The sequence below is a fragment of the Canis aureus genome, chromosome 6 (assembly GCF_053574225.1).
Source record: "Canis aureus isolate CA01 chromosome 6, VMU_Caureus_v.1.0, whole genome shotgun sequence".
NCBI lineage: Eukaryota > Metazoa > Chordata > Mammalia > Carnivora > Canidae > Canis > Canis aureus.
Window position 1 is genome coordinate 29683040 of NC_135616.1, and position 11157 is coordinate 29694196.

General features: G+C 38.3%; 1 long non-coding RNA gene across 1 annotated transcript in view; it reads left to right on the forward strand.

The window, feature by feature from the left end:
* Positions 1-11157, forward strand: part of LOC144315671 (uncharacterized) — a 150042-nt gene that overhangs the window by 101029 nt on the left and 37856 nt on the right. The window lies entirely within an intron of this gene.

Below are 11157 nucleotides of genomic sequence, written 5' to 3' on the forward strand. Positions count from 1 at the left end.
CCTTCTTGGAAAATCCAAAGTATTTACTAGGACACACATCTTTCAAATAACAATGTGACAATGACCAGAAGTGCTTTAAGAATTGAAAAAAAGAGGATATAATTTAGGACACTACATAAAAGATGTGGGAAATGAAATATCCAGCAGTTCAGTATTGTTGATTTCCCTCTGGGTGGAAGCATCCTCACCACAAAATTGTGAAATGGGTGTCAGAATATAGGTGGAAGATCTTATTTAGTATGAAGCACAAGTGTTGTGATAATGAGATGAGGAAGAGGAGGAAAAATGTAGAGCAAAAGAAGGTAGCTATTAAAGTAGTCTAAAATTTGCCTCAGACTGGAACAGTGTTTAGCTCAAAAATAAAATTCCAGAGAATCTCTTAATAACTTTATTTCAAAATAATTTCTCAGTAGTAGAGATATAATTTTATCTTTTACAGGTAATTTCTTGGATGGCATTTTGAGGTAGCTTCCCCCATCCTCTTCAACTGTCCCTCGTTACCCCACAAATGGGTTCCCCAAAGTGGCTGTACTATGATGCTGGGCCTTGCTGGGTGACCATGGTGTATAGCTTGTGAATATGTGGAGGAAGAGGGTATCTGAAAAGCCCTTATAGGGAGACACCAAACCAAAAAGAAATGAATATTTATTTAAATGCTTATTATCAGGGCAACTGGGGCTTACTCAGTTAAGCATCTGCCTTAGGCTTGGGTCATGATCCCAGGGTCCTGAGATCAAGCCCTGCATCAGGTTCCCTGCTCAGTGGGGAGTCTGCTCCTCCCTCTGGCTGTGCTCTCTCTGTCTCAAATGAGTAAATAAAATCTTTAAAAAAATGAATGCTTATTTTAGAGAAATTCACTTTTTAATAAACAGGTAAATATGTGGGAAACCAAAGAAAAGCAGGGAAATTGAAGTGGGAGACAGTGAAGAGATGCCAAGCCTTTCCTAAATGATATTTGCAATGAATGTTTGGAGGAGTGGGAAGGTAGCCATTGAAACCACCCAGCTAGCATGGGCAGTGGTACTGAACATTATAACAAGATAGGTAAAGACAGGAAAATAAGCTGAATGGTATTGTTTTCATCATGTACAGTTATTTGAGTTGGCCTTAGGACTTAACTTGTTTTATTTAAATAAACTTCGTTCCATAATTCTAAATATTGGGGCTTTCAGATAGTTCAAAATAGTAAAGCTAGGAATTCTCCTTCTGGATTCCTATGCATCTGTTGCACTAATGTTAGAATTTTGCTATAGAGTGCCTTTTATTGTTTTCTGTCTGCTTTATATTGATCAGTCAACTATAGTCCATTCTTGAGTGTATATCTGGCAATATACAGAAGTCTTAAGCAAGAACTGACCCCTTCTTTAAGCAACTAGTTATCTCGTAGATGAGATTAAATTTACAAATATGAAAAAAACATGATTATCTCATTGTAGTTGTATTCCCAACACAATACATTTGTGTATTTGCATTGTCTGTCACATGGTAATAAATGAATGGTGTCTTAGACCACAAAATATTGTTGGTCACAAAGGTGGTATGCTTAGCTCTTGGCAAACTCTCTAAATTGCCTATATGGAAATATCTGTACAGGTTTCTTGCTTCCTTCAGAATCAGTTTTTTATCAAGAGGCATGTACTTTCTATATAACTATCTTTAAAATTTTCAGCTACTTTTTTTCTTTTATGTGTGAAAGCTTTTTTTTTTTTTTTAAGATTTTATTTTTTTATTCATGAGAGACACACACACACACACAGAGGCAGAGACATAGGCAGAGGAGGAAGCCGGCTCCCTGCAGGAAGCCTGATGTGTCACTTGATCCTGGGACTCCAGGATCACGCCCTGAGCCAAAAGGCAGACGCTTAACTGCTAAGCCACCCAGGTGTCCCTATGTGTGAAAGCTTTTTAACTAAATATATAATATAACATTATATTGTATGTAATATATATATATATATACATATATATGATGTATAATGCTATGTATAATTGTCTGGAAGTAATTGAGTATATGGTAAAGAATTGAGCAAAGTCCCATGGAGATGGCAAGGCTGGACAAGTGGTTGAGTTTTTACTCATTTGCTGAGTGTTTTAGCCTAAGTACTATTTGTAGAGGTTCCTTAAGAACAATCAGAATTTTGAATCTTCAAAGTTCTATATAAGTATCTTAAATTATAGTCTAATTTAAGGTTTTGGGTGCATGGTGTTTAAAATACATTTATTTAGGGGGCGCCTGGGTGGATCAGTCTGTTGAGCAGACAACTCTTGATTTTCCAACTCATGATCTCAAGGTCATGAGATCGAGCCCCATATTGGGCTCCACACTCAGCAGGGACTCTGCTTCAGATTATCTCCCTCTGCCCCCACTTCCTCTCAAATAAATAAATAAATAAATAAATATTAAAAAAATAAAGGGCAGCCCCAGTGGCGCATGTGGTTTAGCGCCGCCTGCGGCCCAGGGTGTGATCCTGGGGACCAGGGATCAAGTCCCACATCGGGCTCCTTGCATGGAGCCTGCTTCTCTCCCTCTGCCTGTGTCTCTGCCTCTCTCTCTCTCTCTCTCTCTCTGTTTGTCTCTCATGAATAAATAAATAAAATCTTAAAAAAATAAAAAATAAAATAAAATAAAATAAAATAAAATAAAATAAAATAAAATAAAATGCATTTATTTAGTCAAAAAATGGGCCTTCTCTCAGCCTTCCAAATCAGAGAGGACCTGATATGCCAGATTCACACTGGTGTTTCTCTCTTGGTCCGCATGTTCACTTGTAATCTTCCCCTTATTTATTCATCTGAATCTTGGTTTTGAAGACCACAGTTTGAAATTATAAGTGAATTTTTACTATCTACTGTTCTTTTGACAGTCTGTTCTTCTGGTCCCTATGTCTAGTTGACTAAAGATATGTGCTGTTCCTAAGAAAGGGTTGTGATTTCTGACTAGTAACCAACACTGCTTTAGATGGGTATGTCTCACACCAGGTCCTGACTATAGCTAGTAGGGGATTTTAAGGTAGAAACTGAGCCATGGACTCCAGGCTGTGTCAACCTTTCTTGCAACAGTATTCATTGTGGATAGTGCAAAATACCTAACTCTAAAATTAGAAAGCTAAGAAGCCCTCTTGAGATTTGATCTCAGTTATGCCAGCTATTTGGGCATTTTAAATATTTTATCTTTTTATTATTTTATAATAAATTTATTTTTTATCGGTGTTCAATTTGCCAACATACAGAATAACACCCAGTGCTCATCCTGTCAAGTGCCCCCCTCAGTGCCTGTCACCCATTCACCCCCACCCCCCGCCCTCCTCCCCTTCTACCACCCCTAGTTCATTTCTCAGAGTTAGGAGTCTTCATGTTCTATCTCCCTTTCTGATATTTTCTACCCATTTCTTCTCCCTTCCCTCATTTTAAATATTGTAATTATTTGTTGAGTTTTTTTAAAAAACTTCCCTTTCCATTGGCATATCTTCAGACATAATTGGAAGTAACAGAATATGCATGTGGAATGCTAAACAATATATATGACAGTGAAGATTGCAACCTAGCATTCAAGAAATAAAAAAGCATATTTTTGAGTAGTTAATATATGAAGTAGGTTCCCAAGTGATACAAATAGATATAAGGTGAAGGCTAAAGGAAACATTTATTTATACTTTATATAAAAAGAAACTGGGTTAATTTGTTTTTCATTCATTTATTCATTCAAAATTTTGTTACTTAGCTCCTACTCTATGGATCCTGTGCTTGGTATTAACTATTAAGTATAGCTTCTTTTTATCTGATGCCTGAATTTTCATTGTAATGCATAGCTTCACTGCACACAATGTGTAGAAATTCTTTCCAATCGTGTGTATAGAACTAGTGATATTTTAAAATAATAAGATACTAAACACAAGCATAAAGTCTGGAATTCCCACATGGCAATAGTGGCTGGAGAAGGCAATTAAGAGGGTGAAATCATTGTAGCAGTCAGTACTTGATTGTGAAAGAAGCAACTTCAAGATGGCAGCATCACTTCCTCTGATTATTAATAAATAAATATTGACGTTAATTTAGCACTTTCCATCTTCAAAGCACTTTACAATTATTAATTAGTCCTCTTAGAAATATAATTTCTGAAGTTTGCATTTAAATAGGATATTCATGATGCTGTTTTTTGGCTTCAACTAAAAGAGCATTTTTCCCCCGATTATCAGAATTTAATTTTTTTTTCCAGAATCAAAGACAGTGGGATGAATGTAGCTAAATAGACATTCCAGGAAAGACTATCTCAGGACATTGAATATGGAGTCATGAGGATCTTGATTTGCATATTCCCACAGCAGTGGACCAAGGTCATGATTTAGTTTCCCCAAAGGCCTTTCATGAGAAGAGGTACTTTGAGATTGTTAAATGAACCTGCTTTTGCACCCAGACCTTTGTACAATGTGTCATCTCTGCCTGGAACTGCCACTCAGACTGCTGCCATTCTTCTTTTGCCAGCTAATTCCTAAGCATCTCAGTTTTATATTTTATAATGGAGAAGTATTTCCTAAACCCTAGATTTTTTTATATCATGCAATAATTTTTATTAAGTTACCAAATAGAAGAATTTTAAAAATATAAGCATCTCATAGCTTATAGACTAACTAGAAGACCAAGATTATATGAATAACCACTATACAGTATAACAACTATTTTTTAAAAATATACTTTTGAGCAGTTTTATGTTAATGAAAAAATTGAGGGAAAAGTATAGAGGGTTCTCATATACTTCCTTAACACTCACTCCATTTCCTCAATTATTAACATCTTGCACTAGTGTGGAACATTTGTTAGAATTGATGAGCCAATATTGATAGATCATTATTAACTAAAGTCCACGGTTTCCATTAGGTTTCACTCTTTACACTGTATATCCTGTGTGTTTTGACAAATGTATAATGATGTGTATCCACCATTACAGTATCACACAAAATAGTTTTCTCTTGTTATATGTTCTTGTGTGCCAGTTAATGAATTTGACTTCCCTGTGATCATTTACCTTTGTCCCAGACACACCTGCATTTCAAGGAGGTTGTGTCCCTTTGGTGACTGCTTGTACAAACACTAAGACATCAGTTTTCTTAGCTCCAATGAGCAGGGAGTCTCTTTGTCCCCAAAGAAATATATTTCATTTATTCTGACTTGAAGATAAGAATGACCAGGACCTAAGTGTTGGTGATGAAAGGAGGACATTTGCAATTTAATTGTTTGACTTATAAGAAGCTTCCTGAAATGTATGTCTGTCATGCATCTTGTGCAATTAGGGAGCATTCTGGCACATTCTTTTTGTTTGCCACACTTATCACCTCCCTCACTTCTGCACTGTTCAGGATCATCACAGGATCCAGAATAGCACCTACCCTATCTGTGAAGCTACAGATGGCTCTACTAATTTCCTTCCTCCCTCTTTCTTTCTTTCTTTCTTTCTTTCTTTCTTTCTTTCTTTCTTTCTTTCTTTCTCTTTCTTTCTTTCTTCTTTCTTTCTTTCTTTCTTTCTTTCTTTCTTTCTTTCTTTCTTTTTTCTTTCTGATTTTATTTATTTATTCATGAGACACACACAGAGAGAAAGAGAGAGAAAGGCAGAGACACATGCAGAGGGAGAAGCAGGCTCCATGCAGGGAGCCTGATGTGGGACTCAATCCCGGGTCTCCAGAATCATGCCCTGGGCCGAAGGCAGGCACCAAACCACTAAGCCACCCAGGGATTCCCCTCTACTAATTTTCAGTAGAGAATTGCCTCTATATTTTGGAAAGGCAGTTGCTGCTTATTTAACAAAAACAGATATACTGGCTTATGCCTTTTTTTTTTAAATGTCCATGAACTTTAGCCGAATCACAATTCCCCACTTAGTATACAGGGTAAGTCTTCACATATCATCACAGGTACTACATTGCTTTGTGATTATTTGTCTACTACGTCTGTCTCCCCTTCTAGACCACAAGTTACATAATGGAAAAAAAACTATTGCTTTTATTTATTCTTGGGTCCCTCAATAATTTGAACTTGGCCAGCTACATGGTAGACTCTCAATTTTTGAATGAATTTAAAACGAAAATAAAAATAAACTTAAAAAATAGATATAAGGAGAATAGATACTAGAAAACCAACTTTCTGTCATGCTTCAAGGAGATGGTTTGAAACAATTTCTGACTTTACTACCCAGTATTTACTTGTAATGAATTTGTAATGGCACAGAGAACATGAAAAGGAGAAGGTATGCTTATGCTTTGCAATATTATGACACAAATCCCTAATCATACTATGTGGGCCTCAAATTCAGCCCCTTTCTGTCCTTAAAGATCTCCTCTAAATGTCCTGTTAAATAGCAGGATAAAGACACTGATGACAATAAGGATAATTTTCCATCACCCCAGTGAGGAGACCCATTCTAGTGGCTAATAGAAGACATTTCAGACTCCTCTCAAAGAACTTGAAATCTACCCGAGGTTCATGGCTTCCTAGAAGATCAATGGTAAAGACTTCCTGTTTACCTTTGGGGCCCCTCTGGAAAGCCCTTCCTGTTACCTTCCTATGTCTGGACCAAGTGCCCCTATTAGGGCCCCATTAGCATATTGCAGCCTCTCTCATTTTCCTCTCATATTGGATTGTAATTGCCTGGATACTTGCCCATTTTCTCCACCAGGCTTTAGGCTACATTATGACAAGAAGTCTGTTAGCCTTGCTTAGTGTTTCATTGCTTATGCCTGGCTCAATATCTGGAACATAGTATGAGAGGGAGGGAGAAACAGAGGGAAGGGCGGAAGGTGGGAGAAGAGGAAGGGGAAAAAAAAAGAAGGAAGGTAGGCAAGTCTTGTATCTAGAAATAAACTTTCTCTAACAAGTCCTGGTACACTAAGGTTTAAGTGTTTCTCCTAGAATCTTGATTCATAAAAAATGCCCTGAGCTTTTCAAGAAAAACAAAATGCCTACTTAGCGAGGGAAACTAGCTGGCCCACAGTTCCTTTGGAACCATTTTTGACACTATGATTAGCCTTGATTTTGCCTTCCCATCTGTCTGACTTATATTGGATGACAGTGGATTAACTGACCTCCAACTATAATTTACTGCTGTGTTCCGTGGGATACCTAATCACTACAACCAGATATAGAGGTGTTCCTAGCACTAACAAACAGTGTAATCCTGTATTTGTGTGCACTGTTACCTTAATACCTTTCCCTTGGTTGACTACAGACCATATTTGGTTTTATGTCTTTTCTCTCATCTGAGATAACTTTAACTCACTTATATCTTATGGGCATTGTTATTTGTACTGAGAAGACCGTCTTTACTACCTATTTCCTTATTTTATACCTATCCTGCAAGTGTCTTATTGTTCATATTAACTGAGGCAGGGATCATGCCATATATTGCTTTATTATATTTCTTAATAAGTAGCAATGTTGTATTGACCATATTAGGAATTTGATATTTTTAAAAATGATGAAATACATAAAAAATAAAGGGAATTTTCTTATCACTAATGGAAATATTTCTTTCTAATTCAATTCATATGTACTACCTCTACACCTCTAAGATTCATGGATTTATATTAAGAATTTAAGAAATTTAAGAAATAGATTTTCAGAAACCAGTGACTACGTGTGTGTATGTCATCTATGTTTTCACTATGTCAAAAAAAAATGTAAAATGCTTGTCCATGTTGGACACTGAACTCTGGAGTTAACAGATGACATCACAAACCATGTACTCTCCTTCTCTGTCACCACCCACACAGACATACTAGGCTCCACCCTCATTAATGTCCCAAATGGCATTGAGCAGCAGAAAGGTCAGAAACAAAAAACTCCCAAGTTTGAAAGATTTAAAGGCAAGTTATCAGGATTTGGACTGGAGCCCCAAACCATACAGGCTATAAGGTCAGAGCTTAACTGTTTTTCCATTTTATTGCTCAAGGACAAGAGAACTTGATACATGAGACTCCAGCCCCGTAAACTGTCTACTGAGGTAGCCATTTCATCATGTATGGTTGTGGATTGAGTACTGACCACACAATTTAAATCGACAGTAGCAGGGCCCTGGTGGGGATGTGAGAAGCAGTGTCACATGCAACATTCTTTTCCTAATTATTGGGACCTGGACAGGTGGCAGGAAGGGAATGAGGGGTGAGGTGGGGGGAGAGGGAGGGGCGGGGAGGCACAGTGACATTTCCCATCTCAGGAGTACAAGATTCATTACCTCTGATGAAAAGTCACCAGGCTGCGGTGAGTCCTGACATACTTCGTGACAGGAGAAAGTGACATGGCCGTTTGACATTCAGGGCTAGAAGGTTGCCGGTCTGTAATCACTAGTTAAAATTGAATCTTGTACATTGCACTCTGCCAGCAGAGCTCAACTCTTGATAATTATTTGGATGTTACTGTATTTGGATTTTATTTCCCCAGCAGAGAGGGGAAGTTGGATTTATAGTTTACTGCTGGGTAAGATTGGAACAGGCTAGATCTTTTTTATGGTTAATATGGCAGAGCCAAATAAATCTAGAGATGTTTTTTGTCCCTATTTTAATTCTAAACCACTTGGGGGTGGGGGTGGGGGTGGGGAGCCACAAAAGAATCAAAGAGTGTGTCTTCTAATTTTCCATGAACAAGCTACAATTCTATCTGCTAATGTTTTCCTCTTTTTTTTTTTTTTTTTATTTCACTTCATGATGCTTTAAACCAGCCATCTGGACGTGGACAGGGCTGGGACATACCATTTTGCAACAGCTATAGCCTGAGCTGCCTCATAGATGAGGACATAGATGGTCAATGCCATTTAACAACCACTTCTTCTTTACCTGGGGGTCAGGAAGAGTACAAGAGAAATGTTTAACAGTGGGTCATTTTAGCATAATTACAGAGTCGCCTTTAACTGCTGATTTGCATACAGGCATGCTGTGATTCCAATCAGAATATTCTTTCCCCTCACTCCTACCCCAAGGCACAGAAGCATCTAGTTGTTGCAGAAGCACAGACTGTATATTTACCTCATTAAGTGCAGAAGGATCCCCAATGTCTGGCTTAACACGTTTAATGTAACATTTTGAGGAGCCACAAGCCACATGTACATAGAAGGGTGAGATGATCACCGGGGATATCTTCATAGACAGAATAAGTAAGTATTGCCTGTGTCATAGGGGTTAGCTGGGCCCTGAAAAAGCAGATGAATTCAACTCTTCAGTCTCTAACTGATATGGTAGAGTAGGTATAGACAAGGCTGTCTTCGCCAAATCCAGGACTGCCTTAAGAAGCTGAGATCGTCAGCATCCTTAGAGTAAAGCTCCTTTTCTCTTGAATAGTGCTGGGATGGGCACTGCCAACCATTGCTTCTTCTCTTTGCCTTTGTTCAGTCTTCAATAGTAAACACTAACACTATCCTCTCCGCCCACCTTCCACTTCATACCAGAGAGATCATGTGGCTCACAGAGCTCAGTTTTCTGAAGGCAGTCTCATATTTTCTGGCTTTTTAAGTCACTTTCAGACATAAACAACTTCATGTGAATAAATTTATTATTTGCTCTCATCCCATTAGAAAATACACTCCTAGAACAGGGGACCTTAACAAGAGGGCGTTTTTGTCCAAAGCGAGAATTTCTTTTTTTTTTTTTTTTAAGATTTTATTAATTTATTCATGAGAGAAACAGAGAGAGAGAGAGGCAGAGACACAGGCAGAGGGAGAAGCAGGCTCCATGCAGGGAGCTCGACGCGGGACTCGATCCCCAGTCTCCAGGATCAGGCCCTGGGCTGAAGGCGGCGCTAAACTGCTGCGCCACCTGGGCTGCCCTGAAAGCGGGAATTTCTAAACCGGGAAAAGTCTAGGGAAGTAAGTGAGTTTTCAGAAACTTGGCAATAATGTAACAGAGTAAGAATATCTGGGGGAAGGACATGAGCAACTGAAGGGGAAAAAAAGAAAAGGAAAAGAAAGAAAGAAAAAAAACCAGGTCTGGCAAGAGAGCTAAATTACGCATACAGCCTCATAGTGGAGATAGAGTGAGGAGTCACTTGAAGGCTGTGGTTGCTGAAATGATAATCTTATCAGTAGTGAAGAGGCAGTATCTATCTGGGTTAGTTAGATGGGTTGTGGTTAAAGGAGTCAACTTATTGGTAATATCACAATTGAACTAATCCTAATTGTAGAGACTGAATTAAGGGTAGTTTCCCTATTCCTAGGGATATCAGTTGCCTCTACTTCAGGAAAATAACCTCCATTATTCCTTGTCTAGGCTGCAGGGCAAAGAGTTAAAGCTGCAACTGTTAGGGGTTGCATCAACAGTATTGCTCCTGGCAAACTTGAGGGCAGGCTTTATGTTCTGATGGTTGGGAAGGACCTCCTTTTCTCTCCTAAATGAAATCTCACGTATCATGTGTGGTTCATGTGAAGGCTCCCTCTTCCATGAAGTCTGCCTTGACTAACCAGCACAGTTAATCTTTTCTTTTCTAAATTTCTGTGGAGTCCTTGTAGAAGTGTACTACCTGTGCTTGATTTTGAAGTTTTTTCTGTTTCCTATTTGTACATCTTGCTTGAATGAGCAATTATAGCCTGGACGTAAGAAGTTTGAGAGACCTAAAGTTAGTCGTATAGCCTTCTAGAAACTCAATTTTTTTATCTATTAAGATGAAGAAATAGGAATATGGATCTCAAAGGTCAGTTCCAGTTCTATTATCCTGTGAAACTATGTTGTGCTTCCCTTGTCCTTCTCCCTGAAGGGAAATATATATTATCTTTGTTTAGTTTGCACAACGGTATGTTCAATCTAGTTTAAGCAGAACACCAGAAAAGCAATGCTTGGTACTAGACTCTAGGCACACCATGGGCACATACAAATGGCAGCCCAAATGCAGCAACATCAGCAAGAGCTCAGATCAGTAAAACATCTCATGAACCAACTCTGCTGATTCTGCAACTAGAACATAGGAACTCAGTGTTTTGTAGAATCAAGTTGTGTGTGTGTATTTAATGTTTAATTTTAAAGTGGTGTATGGCCAGACCCTTTCCAGCCTTATCCTGTTTATGTATGTTTCTGAGAAAATCAAGCTCTCTGGAGTTTTCTACTCCTACAGCTTCCAGTTGTGAGCTTCTCCCACAGCTCTTGATGCAATTAGCATCCTGGAATATTGAACAGAAGTAATTTTATC